We start from the raw sequence: 6,036 nt of genomic DNA, 5'->3' as shown, positions 1-6,036 counted from the left end.
AAAATAATTCCAAACGCCAGATCTGAATGAGGGTGGGGGAGGTGCCCTGCGCTCTTCCTTCTGTCTATGCTGTCTGTGTGGAGCGCTCAGTGGATCTGCGCTCGACAGTGCAGCCTAGGCGGAGTAGTCGAACGCAGATTCACTGAGCGCTCCACACAGACAGCATAGACAGAAGAAAAGTTGATAAAATAAATTACAAATGTTGTATTGTTCGATACATATGCGTACCGAACTGAAAGCACTGTATCGAACGGTTCAATATCGATACGAATATCGTTGCACCCCTAATATATATATATATATATATATATATATATATATATATATATATGGTATCGCAAGAAATAAGTGGTTATATAAATATATGAGTATACATAATAGTTATTATTCATAGATACCTACATCCTAAGTTCCTGTTAATCTTCTGAAAGAAACAGAATGAATGTGTTGTTACAATGGTAATGCCAGGAGAGGCAGTATTAGTTCTGTGTTACATTAATGTGTAAGGAAGTGGAAGAAGAGTGTGTCCTGTAGGAGGCAGTAGAAAATGGATGCTCATGTTCTGTACATGCCCTGAAAGTAAGGTTCAGTAAACCAGTGCAACAATACCCCGGTGTAAGGCTCAGTTATTGTATTTTTATTTTTTGAAGATGCAACATCTTTTTGGCGACGAGGACGTTTAGGGGGAAGGAGTTTGGGCGATCGGACTGAAAGAAAAGAGAAGAAAATAAAGTGATGGAGTCGGCTACAGGTTTGGCTAGCTTTTCAAAGAATGCAAAAGTTTTCGGCTGGAAATAGAAGGCAGTGACCTCGAAGCGGAAATGGCTACAATTGGTACGCTAGTAGCGTTCGATCCAAAGAATCAGACTTGGGATGAGTACACGGAAATACTCGAGCAGTTTTTCGCAGCTAACGGGATCGACGATGCAGAGAAACAAAGAGCGATATTAATAAGTGTCGTCGGAGCAGCGACGTACAGCTTGATGCGAAACCTTCTCAGCCCGGCCAAGCCCAAAGACAAAACCTTCCAAGAGCTGGTGCTTCTGATGAAAAATCACTTCGATCCGAAGCCCAGTGAAATTGTGCAAGCCGAATGAAACCGTCATGGAATATGTAGTGGAGCTGCGTCGCCTGGCACAGGATTGTAACTATGGCAACACGTTACAACAGATGTTGAGAGATAGGATCGTCTGCGGAATTAAGGATGACCGAATTCAGAGACGTCTCTTGTCAGAAATAGATCTCACTTTTGACAAGGCTCTGTCAATTGCAGTAGCCATGGAGACTGCAAATAAAAATGCACAGGATCTGCAGACCTCAGGGGCGTCAGCAAAAATGTTTCAGTCTCGCTAGAGGACAACAGGAGAGTCGTACCTTTAAAGCAGAAAATAAAGAGTGTTATCGTTGCAAAGGAACCAAGGACACAGCAGCAGACTGTAAGTACAAACAAGAAAAATGTCATGCTTGTGGTAAAATGGGACACATAGCTAGAGCTTGTAAAAGCAAGACTAAACTGAACCAGAAAAAGTATGGATCGACATATGTAAAGAAAGAAAAAAAGCAGAGTTCACACTACAGTACTCACAATGTGGGCGAGAAAGCAGATAACAACAAAACTGATAGCTCTGAAGATGACTCTTTTATGTTGAACTGTGTCAAGTGCAGTCAAGGGCACAAAAGAAAACTGTTCAAGTTAGGGCGTGGCAGTGCGGTACACTTAAGAAGAGTAGACCCCTACACTGTGGATATGCAAATTGATGGAAAAAAGGTGAACTTTGAAATAGACACTGGATGTTGCCTACACAGTCATGAACGAAGCAACATTCAGAGAAACAGGGAAAGACAGCAAGCCCCCCAGCCTGCAGCCCATCAAAATCAAGCTCGAAACTTATACAGGGGATCCTGTTAAGGTGATTGGTGCAACACGAGTCAGCGTCAAATACAAGCAGCAGAAAAAACATCTGCCCCTGGTGGTGGTCGAAGGCGACGGCCCCAGCTTGCTAGGTCGAGCTTGGCTCGAGGAAATTAAATTGGACTGGGGTGAATGAAAAACAGTCCTAACAACAGAAAGCTGCACCAAGTCAAAACAACAGAGAAAACACTTCAGCAAGTGTTAAGTAAACATGAAAATGTGTTCAAAGAGGAGTTGGGCACCCTGAAAGGAATGAAAGCTGCTATTCATGTGAAAAGTGATGCCACCCCACGCTTCTTCCGTCCGCGTTCTGTCCCCTTTGCTATGCGAGCAAAAGTCGACGAGGAAATAGACCGACTGTTGAAAGAAGGCATCATCTCGCCAGTGAAATATGCTGAATGGGCGGCACCAGTAGTGCCACTCCTGAAGCCCACAGGGACAATAAGACTGTGTGGGGATTACAAGCTTACTGTAAATACCGTGGCTTCACTGGAGCAGTACCCCATACCCAGAATGGAGGACTTGTTTGCCACACTGTCCGGGGGTAAGCAGTTCTCAAAATTAGACATGAGCCACGCTTACCAGCAAATCCTCTTGGATGACGAATCGAAAAAGTACGTGACAGTAAACACATCTCGGGGGCTGTTCACGTATAACAATTGCCTTTTGGAGTGGCCTCTGCTCCAGCAATATTCCAGAGGACCATGGAAAGTCTTTTGAAGGGGATACCTCATGTAGCAGTGTATTTAGATGACATCTTAGTGACTGGAGTGGATGAAGTAAGCCATCTACAGAACCTGGATGAGGTGTTGACCCGGTTGGAGGAAGCTGGGTTGAGGTTAAAGAGGTGCAAGTGTGCCTTCATGCAAGAGAAAGTGGAGTACTTGGGGCACATAGTGGACGCCCAGGGGCTCCACCCAGTGGAAAAGAAAGTTAAAGCAATCATGGACGCACCTACCCCCACAAATGTCACTGAACTGAAAGCATACTTAGGTTTGCTAAATTACTACAACAAATTCCTTCCAAACCTGGCAACCCGGTTGGCACCCTTACATGAACTTTTGAGACACGAGGTACGGTGGACATGGCAAAAGAGACAAGAGGAAGCATTCCAGAAATCTAAGAACCTGTTGAACTCAGCAGAGGTGTTAGTTCATTATTCTGCTGACCGTGAGTTGGTTCTCTCATGTGATGCATCCCCATATGGCGTAGGCGCCGTATTGTCACATAAGATGGAGGATGGAAGCGAGAGACCTTTGGGGTTCATGTCACGCACACTCTCTCCTGCTGAGAAAAAGTATTCTCAGCTTGACAAAGAAGGTCTAGCTGTGATATTTGGCATCAAGAAATTTCACAAATACTTGTATGGCCGAGTTTTCACGATTTACACAGATCATAAACCCCTAATCTCACTGTTCAATGAAAAGAAGCCTATACCTCAGATGGGCTCACCAAGAGTACAAAGATGGGCCGTGACATTGAGTGCTTACGAGTACAACATCAGGTACAAGCCAGGAAAACATCATGAAAACGCGGATGCGCTCAGCCGGTTGCCGGTACCAGACTCAGCACCTGAGCGAGAGATGGCTGAGCAGGTTTTGATGATGGATGTACTGGATGACACATTAGTGGACACTGCACAGATCAAACGATGGACAGCTAAGGATGTCTTGTTGTCGCAAGTCCACGAGTACACCTTAAAAGGCTGGCCAACTGAGACCGACACCTGTTTAAAGCCGTATCGACAGAGAAAGCTGGAACTGAGTGTGAGGGATGGTTGCGTGCTCTGGGGAGCCCGAGTAATTATTCCCACCAAAGGCCGAGACAAAATATTGAAACTCCTGCACCAGACTCATACAGGCATGTCGAAGATGAAAGGCTTGGCAAGGTCGTATGTATGGTGGCCAGGGATGGATGAGAACATTGAAAGAGAAGTGCAGGCATGTGAGGAGTGTCAGAAACACTCCAAGTCACCACCTACTGCACCATTACACCCTTGGGAGTGGCCGGAGTCACCATGGTCCAGAATCCATGTGGACTATGCAGGGCCTTTCCTCGGGGAGATGTTTCTAATCATTGTGGATGCTCATTCCAAGTGGATGGACATTTACCCTGTGAAATCCTCTACATCACAGGTAACTATAGAGAAACTGCGCCAGAGTTTCAGTGTGTTTGGACTACCTAAAATGTTAGTTTCAGACAACGGAACATGTTTCACAAGTGCTGAATTTGAGTCATTCATGAAGCAGAATGGAATTGACCATGTAAGATCAGCACCTTTCCACCCTTCTTCAAATGGGCTGGCTGAGAGGGCGGTCCAGACCTTTAAGGAGGGGATGAAGAAAGTCAAAGGTGATACCTTGCAAACCAGACTGTCCCGATTTCTGTTCAGTTATCGCATCACACCGCATGCCACTACTGGTTTATCACCTGCAGAGTTGATGATGTCACGGAGACTCAGATCAGTTTTGGACTTGCTCATGCCTGATGTGAAAACAAAAGTGCAGCACAAACAATCGAAACAGAAAGAAAATCATGACACCAAGAAAAGACTGAGAAGTTTCACACCAGGAGACAAGGTCTTCATCAGAAACTACTCCTATGGCCCGAAGTGGATTCCCGCAGTCATTGTGAGAGCATCGGGTCCAGTGTCTTACATTGTTACCATTGGATCAGGTCAAACTGTGAAGCGGCATGTGGATCAGGTGAGAGCAAGAGTGGCTGACACTGTTCCCAGTACACCAGACAGGGAGGTGGAGCCATTGCTTGACAAAGAATCAGTGCCTGAGTGCTGCTTGCCATCAGAGTTGGACACATCGCCACAACCTCCGGCAATGGAGTTGCCTTATGCTCCGGAGACTCCAGCTCCCGGAGACTCCTCAGGGACACCCGTGTTGCGACGTTCCCAGAGAGAGAGACGTCCACCAGAGACTTTAAAGGACTTTGTTAGGTAGTGTGAGATCTTCCAGAAATAGAGCAACAATGCGCTCTGATCTCACAGGAAGGACGTACCTTCCTAGTTAGAAAAAAAAAAAAAGAGAAACATGGAAACCTATGTACAGTTGTATGGTTGTATGGTTACCTTAATTACATGTTGATTGTTTGTTAAGCATTCTTTAGATAAACAGTTATTTTGTAAGTCAAGGGAGTTGTTGACTTAAGGGGGGAGGAGATGTGGTATCGCAAGAAATAAGTGGTTATATAAATATATGAGTATACATAATAGTTATTATTCATAGATACCTACATCCTAAGTTCCTGTTAATCTTCTGAAAGAAACAGAATGAATGTGTTGTTACAATGGTAATGCCAGGAGAGGCAGTATTAGTTCTGTGTTACATTAATGTGTAAGGAAGTGGAAGAAGAGTGTGTCCTGTAGGAGGCAGTAGAAAATGGATGCTCATGTTCTGTACATGCCCTGAAAGTAAGGTTCAGTAAACCAGTGCAACGATAAGGCTCAGTTATTGTATTTTTATTTTTTGAAGATGCAACAATATATATATATATATATATATATGTGTGTGTATATGTATATGTATATATATATATATAATATTTTGATTTGATATATGGCCTCATATCAGATAATCTAATAACAATGTCCATCATTAACCTAAGGTGCTCTGGTAAGTTCAATGTTATGCTTGAACATGGCATTTGTTTTCACCAACCCATGCCTAGCACAGATTTCCAATAACAAAACACCACTGGATTAGATCAAGCAAGCTGTTTCTCTCAATCATCCCTCACCAGGTAACTCCAACGAGACTTCATTGTGGGCACTGAAGTCTCTATAGAGAAACATTGCACCCAACCACAGTGCTTGCATCCATGGGTGGTGGATCCACAGGGCGGCAAAACTGTTATTTTTGTGTGCTGTGCCCGCACAGGCCCCATGGACCCCAGGGCTGGATCCAATGGTGGGCCACAATTTAAGGTTAACCAGCCCCAAGAACTCAGTTCCATGAGGGTTTTTTGAATTGTTCTTTGACAAATAATGAAGGTGGCCATGCAAAATATTTACAATAAAGCTCATTTGAAATGTACAATTTCTATTTTTGCTGTATTTTCATGTATGTTTGTACATTTAAATAAAAACCTATTTTCCATTTTTCTGGCAAAAT

At 44.0% G+C, this 6,036-nt stretch overlaps 1 pseudogene; it reads left to right on the top strand.

Annotated features, from left to right (window-relative positions):
• Nucleotides 1-469: 469 nt before the first annotated feature.
• Nucleotides 470-4,937, top strand: LOC113012653 (uncharacterized protein K02A2.6-like; annotated as a pseudogene).
• The last annotated feature ends 1,099 nt before the right edge of the window (nt 4,938-6,036 follow it).

Source organism: Astatotilapia calliptera, chromosome 19 (genome assembly GCF_900246225.1).
Source record: "Astatotilapia calliptera chromosome 19, fAstCal1.2, whole genome shotgun sequence".
Taxonomy (NCBI): domain Eukaryota; kingdom Metazoa; phylum Chordata; class Actinopteri; order Cichliformes; family Cichlidae; genus Astatotilapia; species Astatotilapia calliptera.
This window is presented reverse-complemented; position numbering and strand designations above follow the sequence as displayed.